The sequence below is a fragment of the Mandrillus leucophaeus genome, unplaced genomic scaffold (assembly GCF_000951045.1).
Source record: "Mandrillus leucophaeus isolate KB7577 unplaced genomic scaffold, Mleu.le_1.0 Scaffold795, whole genome shotgun sequence".
Classification (NCBI taxonomy): Eukaryota; Metazoa; Chordata; class Mammalia; order Primates; family Cercopithecidae; genus Mandrillus; species Mandrillus leucophaeus.
This window is the reverse complement of record NW_012108641.1, coordinates 1290415-1304339: the sequence shown is the minus strand read 5'-3', so window position 1 is coordinate 1304339 and position 13925 is coordinate 1290415.

Sequence of the window (13925 nt, the reverse complement as noted above, 5' to 3'; positions counted from 1 at the left end):
CATTATACCATAACTTCTATCTATCTGAGGTTAAAACCAAACTTATCTTTCCATAACATTATTGTGTATGTTAAACTGTCTGAGAATAAATAATCCCATTGAGGTACAAATGCATTGCAGGTAAATTGGATCAGGAAAGAAGCTTACAAATCTCAGCCTTAAAAGTAATAAAAATTGTATCTCAATAAAACTAAGCACAACAGCTCAGTACAAATAGCATATAATGGGAGTACAAAACTGAAGGAGGTGGGTATAGAGAGCCAGTATAGATTCAGGAGTGGCCTTTTATGCTTTGCTTTGAAGGAAGTTAAACTTTGTCTTGAAGTTTAATGAGAATCATTGAAAATTTGTAACAAGGACAAAGACATCCTCTGACTTGAAGTTTACATATAAAATCACTCAGATACTGGAGAGAAAGTTGAACTGGAGAAGAAGAATTGAGATAGAAGCAGATAAACCCGTGAGGCTGTTGTTGCAGTAATCCATGTCAGAAATAATAGAGTGAAGCACAAAGGTATTAGCAAAGGGGGTTAAAGAAGGAGTCAAATTCAAAATACATTTAGCAGTTAAAATCAATTAGCCTTAAACTTCAGTAGACTAATTCCAAATGTAAGTACGAGAATAATTTGCGGTCATTTTCTTGTGTAATAAGAAAAGAGATGGGCACATGTATTATTCAGGGTCCTCCAAAGAAATAAAACCAAAAGGACATACATAGATATGTAGAGAAAGATTTATCATGAGAAATTGGTTCATTTGATTATGAAGGCTGAGAAGTCCCCAAATCTTCCCTCTGCAAATTGGAGGACTGGGAATGCTGTGGCATAGTTCCAGCCCAAACCCAAAGTCCTGAGAACCAGAGAAGCCAATGATCTAAATCCAGTCCAAGTCTGAAGGCCTGAAATCAGGAGTACCGATGTCCAAAGGTAGAAGAAGATGGATGGCTCAGCTCATGAAGAGAGAACAAATTTGCCCTTCCCCTGGCTTTTTGTTCTACTCAGGCCCTCAGTGGTCTCAGATGATTTCCACTCCTTGGTGAGGGCCATCTCACTAATCCAAATGCGAATCTCTTACAGAAATATCCTCACAATCAAACCGAGAAATAATATTTTACCAGTTATCTGGGTATCCTTAAGTCTAGTCAAGTTGATACATAAAATAACCTTCACAACACAGTTGCTACATTCTTGTGAGAACTCTGTGTTGACTTCTCCATGCAGCTCTCTCTCTTTTTCAAGCAGTAGCCTTGAGCATCATATCTTCAAACAGCAGTGTTCATAACAGGAAGTAAAAGGATAAGCCCTCTGCACAGACATCTCTGTTTCTTTATCAGAGAGAAAGGTCTTTCCCAGAAGACTTTAAGCTCATCTCCCTCAATGTCCCATTAAGTAAAATGTCCATTCCTTAAATGCAAGGAAAATTGAGAAAGCAAAATCTGGCCCTTCAGCCTCTAAAATAGGTGGCAGTTTCCAGCAACAAGAAGAGAGGGTTGAAACTGGCTGGTGTACAGATAAGCAATAATGTCTCCCAGAGTCATTGATTAGACGTGGAGGCTGAGAAAGAAAGTGAAATTCAAATTACTGCCAAGACACCTGGCTTGGGCCATTGACCAGATGGTATTGCCATTCACTGAAATAAACAATGAAGTAGGAATGGATATGGGGTAAAGAGTGCTGAGATCTCTGAACACATCTGAATTTCCAGCTGGAAAGCCTAGGGCTCAGTTTCATAGGGATTTGGAGCTCAAGTTTGACAGGAAAGCTAGAGTTTAAAATTTTAGACAATATAACTGAAGTCACAGAATGGAAGTACTTGTTCAGAGATACTGTATAAAGTGAGAAGAGAGCCAAAGAAGAAATCTGGGAAAGAAAAGCCCATCTGAGAGATTAAAAAGGAAAGTCCACAAAGGTAAGAAGGAAAGCAGGTAAGAATAATATTTTTTTTAATGGAAGAGAGGTCAATGGAACTAAATGTTTCCCAGAGACTAAATAGGAAGATAAAGAGTGCCCATCAATTTTAGCAGTGAATATGTCATGGTGACTGTTGCCAAGCAAGAAAACTATCTAGGAAGTTAGCTCTAGAGGATTTTTTTATTGTTGGGTTTGGGTTGTTATGATGTTTATTTTTGAATAAGACCATTGTGAGCCCATGAGGAGAGAGCTGGAAGACAAGGGAGCAAGGGCGAACTATAATAGCTATACAATTGCAATTTACAATTGTCAGGAAGTGTCTGTGCCTTGGATCTTTGTAGAACCAGCACAGTCACCTAACAAGTCTATCTCCTTCTCCCCAACATATAAAATATTAGCAGCCACTTCTCCAATTTCACCTTTTGCTTTTTATTGCCATTTTATTCTCTAAATAATCTATTTTCTTTTTCAAGGTTAACTTTGTCGATACTAGTTTCTTCACTACTCACAAAAGTGGAAAAAAATGAAATGTAAGGAACGTGCTATCCAAAGACAAGCACGATTCCCATAGTAATAATCTGAGACAGAGCTCTAGTTTATATGGAAAAGTTGCTCTTCAAGAAAATCTCCTGAATTTTTTTATCACTCTATTTTGTGTTTCTTTTTGAGTTATCTGGTAAATCTGTTCAACCTAACAAATGAAAATGGACACTATGTTTTATACTGTAGAAAATTTCAGTTTAATGGATTTTTAAATACTTTTTGTTGCCTGTTGCTGCTATTCTATAGAAGGGCATCCAGAGTGACCTGCTATCCATAAAGATGGACTAGAAAAAGGAAAACCCACAGTTTATATGAAAATGCAGCAGTGCTATCAGCATATCCTGTCTTATATCGGTTTCAATCACGCCCTCTTGTGTAAAAGTGTAGCATAGCAGCAGCTTTCATTTCAAACAGAAATAACGTTGAATACCGAGCACCTACTAAGTGCAGGCTGTATGCTTAATGCCAAGAATATAGCTGAGGACAAGACTTACAAAGTCCTCATATTCATGAAAGTTATTTAGGACTCATTTTAATAACTCTGGAAGTTTAAATTCTATTCCAAAACCTCTATGAATATGAAACATTTCATTGTATGGTACGAATAGTTTTATCAATAAAAGAGAAGTATTGTCAATAATTTCTTTGGCATATAATCTTAAATTATTTATCCATATGCCTCTAAACTTTTCTCTTTAGCTTCCATTGGTAAATTTTAGAATACACTGACTAAGTTTTATACTTATTTTTTTACAACAATATATTCTTCAATACAATACCTTGTGTTGTTTAATTCTAAAGTTCTTATTTAACCTTAGTGTTAGTTGTCATTGGGAAGCCTCTGAGGCTATAATTTCACAGTTTATGATCCCAGGAAAACATTCTTTATTAAATTACAGTCAAGAGACAGTGCTTTACTCTATGTTATTAAAATTGAAATTCCCTAAATCTCATTATATATTCTTATCATGTGCATTTTTATTATTCTTGTCTAAAGAAATCTTATGAACATCTCAGTGCTGATATAAATTTTTCAGATTTTACTGTCTGGCTTTTTTGGCTTTCAAAATCAAAAATTCTTGTTTTAATTTAGAGGAATAGTGAGTAAATTGAAATGGCAGCATATAAATGGTGTTTCATGTTGCTCAGAATGAACCTTCCTGTAATAAATGCAAATATGATAAGATGTAAACCATGGTGGACAGGTTTGGTAAAATTAGATTTTAATAAAATCCTTAAATCAATAATCATCCATGCTAGCTTCTGATTACACAAAGACTATTTCTTCACCTATAGCAGTTAAATCATCTTATCTCTGCATCAGGAGCTTGTTCCTTCATTCTTACTTGTGAACACTGTGCCTTGCTCATTTAATCAATTGTCCTCTTAATCTTTCTGTGGTAAACCTTTATTCTACTTCAGTGTTTGTATAGAGGGGGGTAATCTGGTTAAGTTTAGTCTTGCAAGTGGTGACTTTCGCCTTTCACCCAACTTTATCAAGCCTAGAATGACTGAAATAAACCTAAAATCTAATTAAAAATAATTAGCCTGCTATGCAAATGTATCTTCCAGTCAGTTTCCCCATCTCTCCTTATAACCAGATGGCTGACTAAAAACCCAAATCACATTAACAATCTAAATGCCGCATTTGCCCTCTTAGACTGTACATTTTCTGTAAGAAATGGGTGATGTGAGCATATTCCACTTTCCTGTAGGAAAGCTTTTATTCTATCTAATTATATTTTCAACTATCTGGCTAAAATTATGAATGAAAGCTTATTAAACCTTTAGACACCCCGTATTGCTTGCTTTGTCAATGGAGGCCCAACTCATGAGCCAAGAGACCTGATCTGATACACATTTGCTCCTGCATGAGGCAAAATGTGTGGCAACACCGTTTCTCAGGAGCACAAAACCCATCTTGGAAGATATAGCCAACATCTCTGAGAGCCTTGTCATCATTCCTGAGGGTGCAGGGAACAAAACAAGGCCACATCCTTTCTCTGATGCATTATGGCAGATGTGTATCAGTTAGCAATAGCTACCATGATGTTCAATAATGACCACAAAGCTCGATCACATTAGAAAGGAAGTAGAATAAGGAGATAGAGAATTAAGGTTATTTTTGCAGTCTGTATGCCACAAGATGGCAAGTAATTATTTCTATAAATTATCTTCTTTTTTAATCAAATCTGACCTTGTTTTTGCTTTTATTACATAATCTGAACAAAAACATTTATACACACACACACATGCACACACAAACTTACTGGGTACCCTTTACTAATATACATGAGCTCACACACCAATCCAAATTTCTTCAGTTTCTACTTCTAGCACCAAGATCCTCCAGATTTTTACTGACTTCTCATCTAGGGACTTATAAATGTTTTCAATTTTCTTTTACATAATTCAGACAAGAAAAATGAAATACAAAGTATTAAGAAAGACATTAACTTTCAATTTATATGAAACTTCCAAATAACATCTTTCTATTTTTATTTCCTGAGAAATTTGAAATTGATTCCATGAACACAGTATTTTTCAACCAGGTTTTATGCTTAACACAGTTATAAATAATTGTTGATAATGACTTTTTAAAAGTCATTTAAAATTTAATAGTCACCCTTTACACAGAGCAAACAAGTTGTAACAACTGGCAGAAGAAAATATATTGCTTTTTTACTAACCACAGCAACTCATTTTTCAGCATTAGACAGAATTTGGGTAATGAGATTCTACTGAATTGTATTTGAAGGGGTCAACCATTCTTTAAATCCAGCTGAGATCATGCATAGAGATTTGATTTACCCTCTTGACTTACTAAGGAATGGGACAAAATGTATGAAACAACATATTTGAAAACACTGGACATTGGGCAGTGAAGGACAGAGATTCCTAAGTGATGGGGAACAAAAAAAAAATGAGCCCTACAATTGTCTTAGATTAACGTCTACAGAAAGTTTCCATGTTTTAGTATAGGGTGAGGAAACTCAAACAGAGACCCACTGTCTCTCTGTTAAGAGGACAGAACTGGGAGTCCACGAAAGCCAAGGTGGCTAAGTTTGCGAGGCAAAGAACCAAGAGGAGAGAACGTACAGAAGGAGAACTCGGGAGATCTCTGCACAGAAAGAGAACTCTGGAAGAATGTTCCCCTGGACCATTCAGCTGAGTATTGATGAGCACAAGTATGTGAGGAAATTATGTGAGTCTAGGGAGACAGATACTTGAAAGGTGAGAGAACAGTGTCTGAGGCACATGTAGGGAAAGACATATTGTCTTTTCCCACAACTAGAAGAGAAAACACCATAATTCATAAAGTAAAGGTTAAAATACTAAGAAAGTTCTTACTTCTGTAGTGGGGAAAGTTAACCCTAGAAAAAAGCCCTGCTCTAATCCTACCTAAAGACACATAAAAACAAGACTGAAATGGACCAAACTATTTCCTAACAGTTCTGAGTAACTTAGCCATATCCCAGAACAAATCTCAAGGATATTTTTAGGAAAACAATAATATCCAGCCCTCAAAAAGGTAAAATTCACAATGTGACTATCAAATAGAAAATCACCAGTAAGGCAAAGAAGTAGAAAAGTATGAACAATAAGAGGAATAAAAGTTGATCAATTGAAAGATAATCAGAAATAACACAAATGATAGAATTAGTAGATAAGAACATAAAAACATTTATCGTAACTCTGTTCCATATTTTCAAGAAGTTAAAGAGAAAAATTTCTAAAGGAAAACCTAGCAAACTCTATCAAAATCAACTTTTTCAGAACTCTAGATATTAACAAAAGACTGGCAAAAACCTAGGGATGACTTATTCAATAAAAGTGGCTAAATATTAGTAAGAACAGTAAGTTCTGTCGTGTTTTAGTATACCCTAGGTACATCCTCATGCCCCAGATCAGTGGCGGAAACAGGGCTGCAGCACTTTCAAAGCCTCATTTCCAAAGAATAGCCGTACTTAGCCTGTGTGTTTAAGACAGAAGAACTCTGGAAGAATCTACTGAAAGACTTGTCTTTATTTTGCCCAACTCAGAACTCATCTAGTGATAAAGTCACTACTAATAGGAAGGAGACATTTGTCAAAAATTCTTAACAGGCAAACTGTTTAGTTGCTGCTGGCTGAGTTGATGGTTAATACTTGGGGTAAACAATAGATCAACCAACACACATGGAAAGGCTGGGGAATAAGATATCATTGGAAACTTGAAAACTCCAACATGTTCTTTGGAATCTAGAATGTCAAACACATGCATAGGGTGATGTACACGCTCAAGAAAGACCCAAGAGACCCCAAGCCCTTACCCATGGCTAACCCATAGGCTCTGTTCAAGGAGGAAGTAAAGGCTAAAGCAGAGTTGTAAACTGCCTGTGTTGCAGGTGTGTCCCAACACACACACACACACACACACACACACACACACACACACACAATCACTCAGCAAGGACTGTGGAATTATTCAGACATTTAAGGGAATCTCTGTGTAATCATTATCTGATCATTAGGTTAACAGAACAGAGATCTCAGTGGCCACACACATGAAAGAATTTACTTGTGACTTCTGTGCAGAAAAGTCTCTAAACAAACAAACAAACAATAACTACAAACAGCAACAAAACACTTCGTGTGGAAACTAGTAAAAGAAGAGAAACCTAAAGCCAAAGCAAGCAGAAGGAGGGGAATAACAAAGAGGAGAGTAGAAATAAAAGAAATAGGAAATAGAAAAATAATGCAGAAGAATCAACAAAATCAAAAGTTGGTTTTTTTGACTCAGATCAACAAAACTGATGAACTTTTAGGGAAAAAAAAAAAGAAAATTATTCCAATAACTAAAATCAAGAATGAAAGAGAGGATATTTCTAGCAACCTCACAAAAACTAAAAGGATTAGAAAGAAGTACACTGAATGATTATATGCCAACAAACTAGGTAATCTAGATGAAACAAATTCCTAGAAATGCACAAACTACCAACACTGACTCAAGAAAGAAAATCCAAATAGATCAATAGTAAGTAAAGAGACTCAATTAGCCATCAAACAACTTCCAACAGATAAAAATCCCAGGAACAGACCATTTCACTGGTAAATTCTAGGAATTAACACCAGTTTTTCTCAACAAGAAGAGGAGAATAAACTTTCTAACTCATTCTGTGAGGCCCATATTACTCTGATACCAAAGCCAGACAAAGACATCAAAAGAAAAAACTACAGATTAGTAGCATTATAAAGATAAATGTTAAAATCCTCAACAAAACACTAACCAAATCCAGCAACATCTAAAAAGAATTGTACATTACCAAGTGAGATTTAGCCCCTCCCTCTCCCCACTAATAGAACCCAGTGTTTGTTAGTTCAATATAGGAATATCAGCATAAACACCATTTAATAGACTAAAGCAAAAATCCCATCAACAAACACAGACAAGTAACAGAATTCAATATACTTTTCTTTAAAAAAGCACTCGGCAAACTAAAAATAGAAGGGGACTCCCTTAAGCTGATAAATGACATCCATGAAAAACACACAAACCTCATGCTTAATGGTGAAAGACTGAAAGCTCTTCTCCAAAATTAGGAACAAGATAAGGACGTCTTGTATTAAATATTGTTGTGGAGGTTCTAGCCAGAGCACATAGCATGAAAAAGGAATAAACGTCACTCAAACTGGAAAGGAAGTAAAACTATATATGATCTTACATATAGAAAATCCTTACACACACACACAGACACACACACACACAACTATTATAGCTAATAAGCTAGTACAGCAAAGTTGCAGAATACAAGACTGACATTTAAGAATCAATTGTTTTTTGTCTTTGTTTTGCTTATTAACCCAGTCCTGGCTTTATTTTTATTTTTTAAACACAGTTTGATTGAGAAAGGAATTATTTGCAAATCTAGAAGTACTGGCTTCATGGATTGTTTTAGGCACCATGATGTTTGATATATGAGTATTTTCATTTTGTTTTGATTTGCTTTTCTTTTTGTATTTTGTTGTTTTTAAAATAATTTTAACTTTTTTATTAGATTAAGGGGTACATGTGCAGGTTTGTTATTTGGGTATATTGAGTGACACTGAAGTTTGGGGTCTGAATGATCCCATTACCCAGTCAGCATAGAACCTAATAGGTAGTTTTTCACCCCTCCCTCTCCCCACTAATAGAACCCAGTGTTTATTTTTCCCACCTTTTTGTCCATGTGCACTCAAATGTTTAGCTCCCACTGATAAGTGAGAACATATGGTATTTGGTTTTCTGTTCCTGTATTAATTTGCTTAGGATAAAGGCCTCCAGCTGCATCCACGTTGCTGCAAAGAATGTGATTTCATTCTTTATTATGGATGCCTTATATGCCATGGTGTGTATGTACCACATTTTATTTATCCAATACACCATTGATGAGCACCTAGGTTGATTTCATGTCTTTGCCATTTTGAATAGTGCTGTGGTGAATGTACAAGTGCATGTGTTTTTTTTGGTAGAAAAATTTAATTTCCTTTCAGTATATACGCAAGTAATGGGAATGCTGGGTTGAACAGTAGTTCTGTTTTAAGTTCTTTCAGAAATCTTCAAACTGCTTTCTATACTGGCTGAACTAATTTAAATTCCCACCAACAGTGTATCAATGTTCCCTTTTCTCCATAGCCTTACCAGCATCTGTTATTTTCTAAACTTTTTAATAATAGCCATTCTGACTGGTGTGAGATGGTACCTCACTGTGGTTTTGCAAAATCAGTTGAGTTCTTATACATTAGTAAAGGACAATGCAAATATGAAATTAAGAAAACAATTCCCTTTACAATAGCATCAAAAAGATACTTGGGAATAAATGTAACCAAAAAGGCTCAAGACTCATATGCTGAAAACTGCAAAATGTTGCTGAAAGAAATTAAGAGCCAAATAAGTGGAAAGACATCCTGTGTTCATGGACTGATCGACTTAATATAGTTAAGATGGTAATACTCACCAATTGATCAATATATTCAGTATAATTAATATAAAATTCCAATGACCTTTTTTTTTCCCCCCCAGAAATAGTCAAGCTGATCCTAAAATTCACATGGAAATACAAGGTATCCAGGATAGCCAAAACAGTCTAAAAGAAAGACATGGAGGACTCATATTTTCTGATTTCGAGCTTTACTACAAATTGATCTCAATCAAAATAGTGTGGTACTGGCATAAAGATAGACATGTAGCTCAATGGAATAGAACTGACAGCCCATGTTTCTGTGGTCAATTGATTTTCAGTAAGTTTGCCAAGACCATTCAAGGGGGGAAAGAACAGTCTTTTTTACCTATGATGCTTTTACAATTGAATATTTATCTGTAAAAGAATGAAGTTGGACCTCTACCATATACGATACATAAAAATTAACTCAAAGACTTAAATGTAAAAGACAAAACTATAAAACTTTTATAATAGATCATAGGTGTGAATCTTCTTGACCCTGAACATCGGAAGATTTGAAGTCACCCCTTTCCTTTCCTCCCTGGTTAAGGGAACAACTCCCATAGCAGTTGCTTATGACCTGTTCCCTGACTCATCCCTTCCATCCCTGTTTCCTTGGCACCCTGTTTTGGCCACTGTGTAGGGCCACAAACATACCCTAAATATCATCCAGTGTAAACAGGATAGGTCTCAAAAACAGCACTTATCAAGCTATCTGTGGTGAAGGATAATTTTTTTTAAATTTTCAATTTGTCACAAACCAGTGCTTTGGTAAAATACAATAAAAATGAATAACTGGAAAAATAGAAGGAAAAATGACAGAAAATACAAGCCCAAATTTTTCTAGTTACATAGCTAGCACATCAAAATCATGACATCTGAAGAAAAAGTAGATGAACTGAACTTCATCAAATTAAAAAATGTTTTTCCTTCCAAGGACAGTATCAAGAAAGTGAAAAGATAAATCATAAAATAGGGAAATATTTCTAAATCATGTATCTGATAAGGGTCTACTATTGAGAATATATGAAAACCTCCTATAATTCAACAATAAAAAACCAAATAGCCCAATTTAAAAATCAAGAAATGATTTGAATAGACAGTTCTCCAAATAAGATATCAAAAGTGCAATAATCACATGAAAAGATGCTCAACATCATAAGTCTTTAGCGAAATGCATATTCAAATAATTTCATACCCACTAGGATCATTATAATAAAAAAGATAGAAAATAACAAGTGTTGGCAAGGATGTGAGAAATTTTTAACCCTCATGCATTTTTGGTGGAATATGAAATGGTACAGTTGCTGTGAAAACATTTTGGCAGCTCTTCAAAAAGTTAATCATGTAGTTACCATATGGCCGAGGAATTCCACTTCCAGGTATATATCCAAGAGAACTGAAAATAAATGTTCACACAAAAACTTTTGTTTAAATGCTCATCGTAGCAGGAAACAATCCAATGTCTATTAACTAGCAAGCAGATAAACAAAATTTAGTATATCAACACAATGGAATATTACTCTGCAATAAAATGTGATGAAGTACAACACGGATGGAGCTTGAAAATATAGTGCAAAGTGAAAGAAACGAGACACAAAAGGCCACATGTTGATTCCATTTATATGAAATATCCAGAATAGGCAAATCCATGGAGAAAGGAAGTATACTAGTGGTTGCCAGGAAATGAGGTAGGCGAGGGAGAATTGGAAGGGACTGCTAACAGGTGATGAGGTCTCTTTTGATGTGGGGGTGGGGGACAGAAATAGAAAAATATAATTAGATAGTAGTGATGGTTACACATCATTGTGAATATACTGAAAGTCACTGAATTGTATACTTTAAAAGCCTGAGTTTATAGTATGTGAATAACATCTCAATGAAAATTATGTAATAGATAACCTGAATAATCTTATATTTATTCAGGAAATTGGATTTGTAGTTAAAATTTTTCAAAAAAGAAAACTCTATGTACATATGGCTTCTCTAGTGAATTTTATCAAGTATTTAAAGAGTAAATTATATTATTACAATTCAACACAAATTCTTCCAAAACATCGAAGAGGGAAATTTTCCCACTCAATTTATGAGTTTGTTATTACTATGATACTAAAACTAGACAAAGACTTCACACACAAATAAAAACTATCAAACAAAAAAAACTATGGACTGATATCCCTCATACACATAGGTGTAAACTTTTTAAACAAAATTTTAGAAAATTGAACCCAACAATAAATGTATAAGAAAGACCCTGACCAAGAAAAACAATGACCAAATCGAATTTTCCCCAGCAATAAAAGTGTACTCAACGTTGAATTCACCAACATATTAAAATGGAAAACCATACAACCATTTCAATAGATACATAGAAAGTGTTTGACAAAATTTAACATCCATTGTTGATTAATAAAACAACTATCAGCTATTAGTGAAATGCCTGATACTAAGGCTGGGCAGGAAAAATACAAGGTACACTCAGAGTCATTCTGTGTTGGAGTCTTCCTACCATACGGTCATGCATCACTTAATGATGGGGATACATTCTGAGAAATGCATCTTCAGGCGATTTCATTATAGTGTGAATGTTATACAGTATATGCACACAAACCTAGTATATGTACACAAACTACACATATGTGGTATAGCCTATTGCTCCCAGATTGCAAACCTGTACAGCATATTACTGAATACGGTAAGCAATTATAACACAATGGTATATATTTGCATATCTAAACAAATAAAAGGTACAGTATAAAAAGTATAAAAATTAAAAAATATTAACAGTATACCTGTATAGGACATTTACCATGAAGGGAGCTTGCAGGACTAGAGGTTGCTCTGGGTAGGTCAGTGAATGAGTGGTGAGTGAATGCGAAGACCTAGGACATTACCGTATACTACTGTAGATTTTATAGACATTGTACAGTTAGGCTACACTAAATTTATAAAACAACGGTTTTTTTCTTCAATAATAAATTTACCTTAGTTTCCTGTAGCTTTCTTACTTTATATTTAAATTTTTAAAAAACTTTTTGGCCAGGAGTGGTGGCTCACGCCTGTAATCCCAGCACTTTGGGAGGCTGAGGAGTGGGGACCACGGGGTCAGGAGATCAAGACCATCCTGGCTAACATGGTGAAACCCCATCTCTACTGAAAATACAAAAAATTAGCCGGGTGTGGTGGCATGCGCCTGTAGTCCCAGCTACTCGGGAGGCCGAGGCAGGAGAATTGCTTGAATCCGGGAGGCAGAGTTTGCAGTGAGCCAAGATTGTGACACTGCACTCCAGCCTGGACGACAGAGTGAGACTCCATCTCAGACAAAAAAACTTTTTGACTCTAGTAATAACATTAAGGTTAAAACACACATTGGAGAGCTGTCCAAAATATTTCCTTTTTTATATCCTTATTCTATAAGTTTTTTTATTTTAAAATCTATTTTTAATTTTTTTTTCCTGTTAAAATTTTTTTGTTAAAATTAAGACACAAACACACACATTAGCCTAGGCCTACACAAAGTCAGGATTATCAATATCCCTGTCTTTCACTTTCACATCTTATCCCACCGGAAGTTCATCGGGGCAATAATGCACACCTAGCTGTCATCTGTAATAACAATGCCTTCTTCTGGAATACCTCCTGAAAGACCTCCCTGAGGCTGTTTTACAGTTAACTTTTAAAAATATAAATAGGGCTGGGCGCGGGCGCTCATGCCTATAATCCCAGCACTTTGGGAGGCTGAGGCAGGCAGATCACCAGGTCAGGAGTTCGAGACCAGCATGGCCAAAAAGTGAAACCCCGTCTCTACTAAAACTAAAAAAAATTAGAGAGGCCTGGTGGCAGCCGCCTGTAATCCCAGCTACTCGGGAGGCTGAGGCAGGAGAATTGCTTGAACTCAGGAGGAGGAGGTTGCAGTGAGCTGAGATTGTGCCATTGCACTCCAGCCTGGGCGACAGTGCAAGACTCTGTCTCATAATAAATAAATAAATAAATACAGAATGAATACACTCTAAAATAATGATAAAGAGTATAATATAGCAAATACATATACTAGTAACGTAGTCATTTATTATCAAGTATTATATCCTGTACATAATTGTATGTGCTAGACTTTTATGAGACTGGGAGCACAGTAGGTTTACACCCATGTAGCCACAAACACGAGTGATGTTACTCTACAGCTTTACATTTACTACAATGTCCGTAGGTTTTCAGTTCCGTTATAATCTTACGGGACCATTGCCAAATATCCAGTCCACTCCTCACCTAAACTTCCTTATGCGGTACATATCTGTAATTCAAGACCGTAATTCAATCTCCACCTTTCTACAGCATTCTTTCTAAAACACGTATGTTCTAGTCTCTTATCTCTAATCATAAAGCTTAAGTGACTCCCTATTGACTATAATACAAAGCCTAAATTCTTTGCACAGCCTACTAACTACTTCATCATTTTACCTCAATCTTTTTTGTAGAGACAGTGTCTGGCTATGTTGCCCAGACTGGTCTCC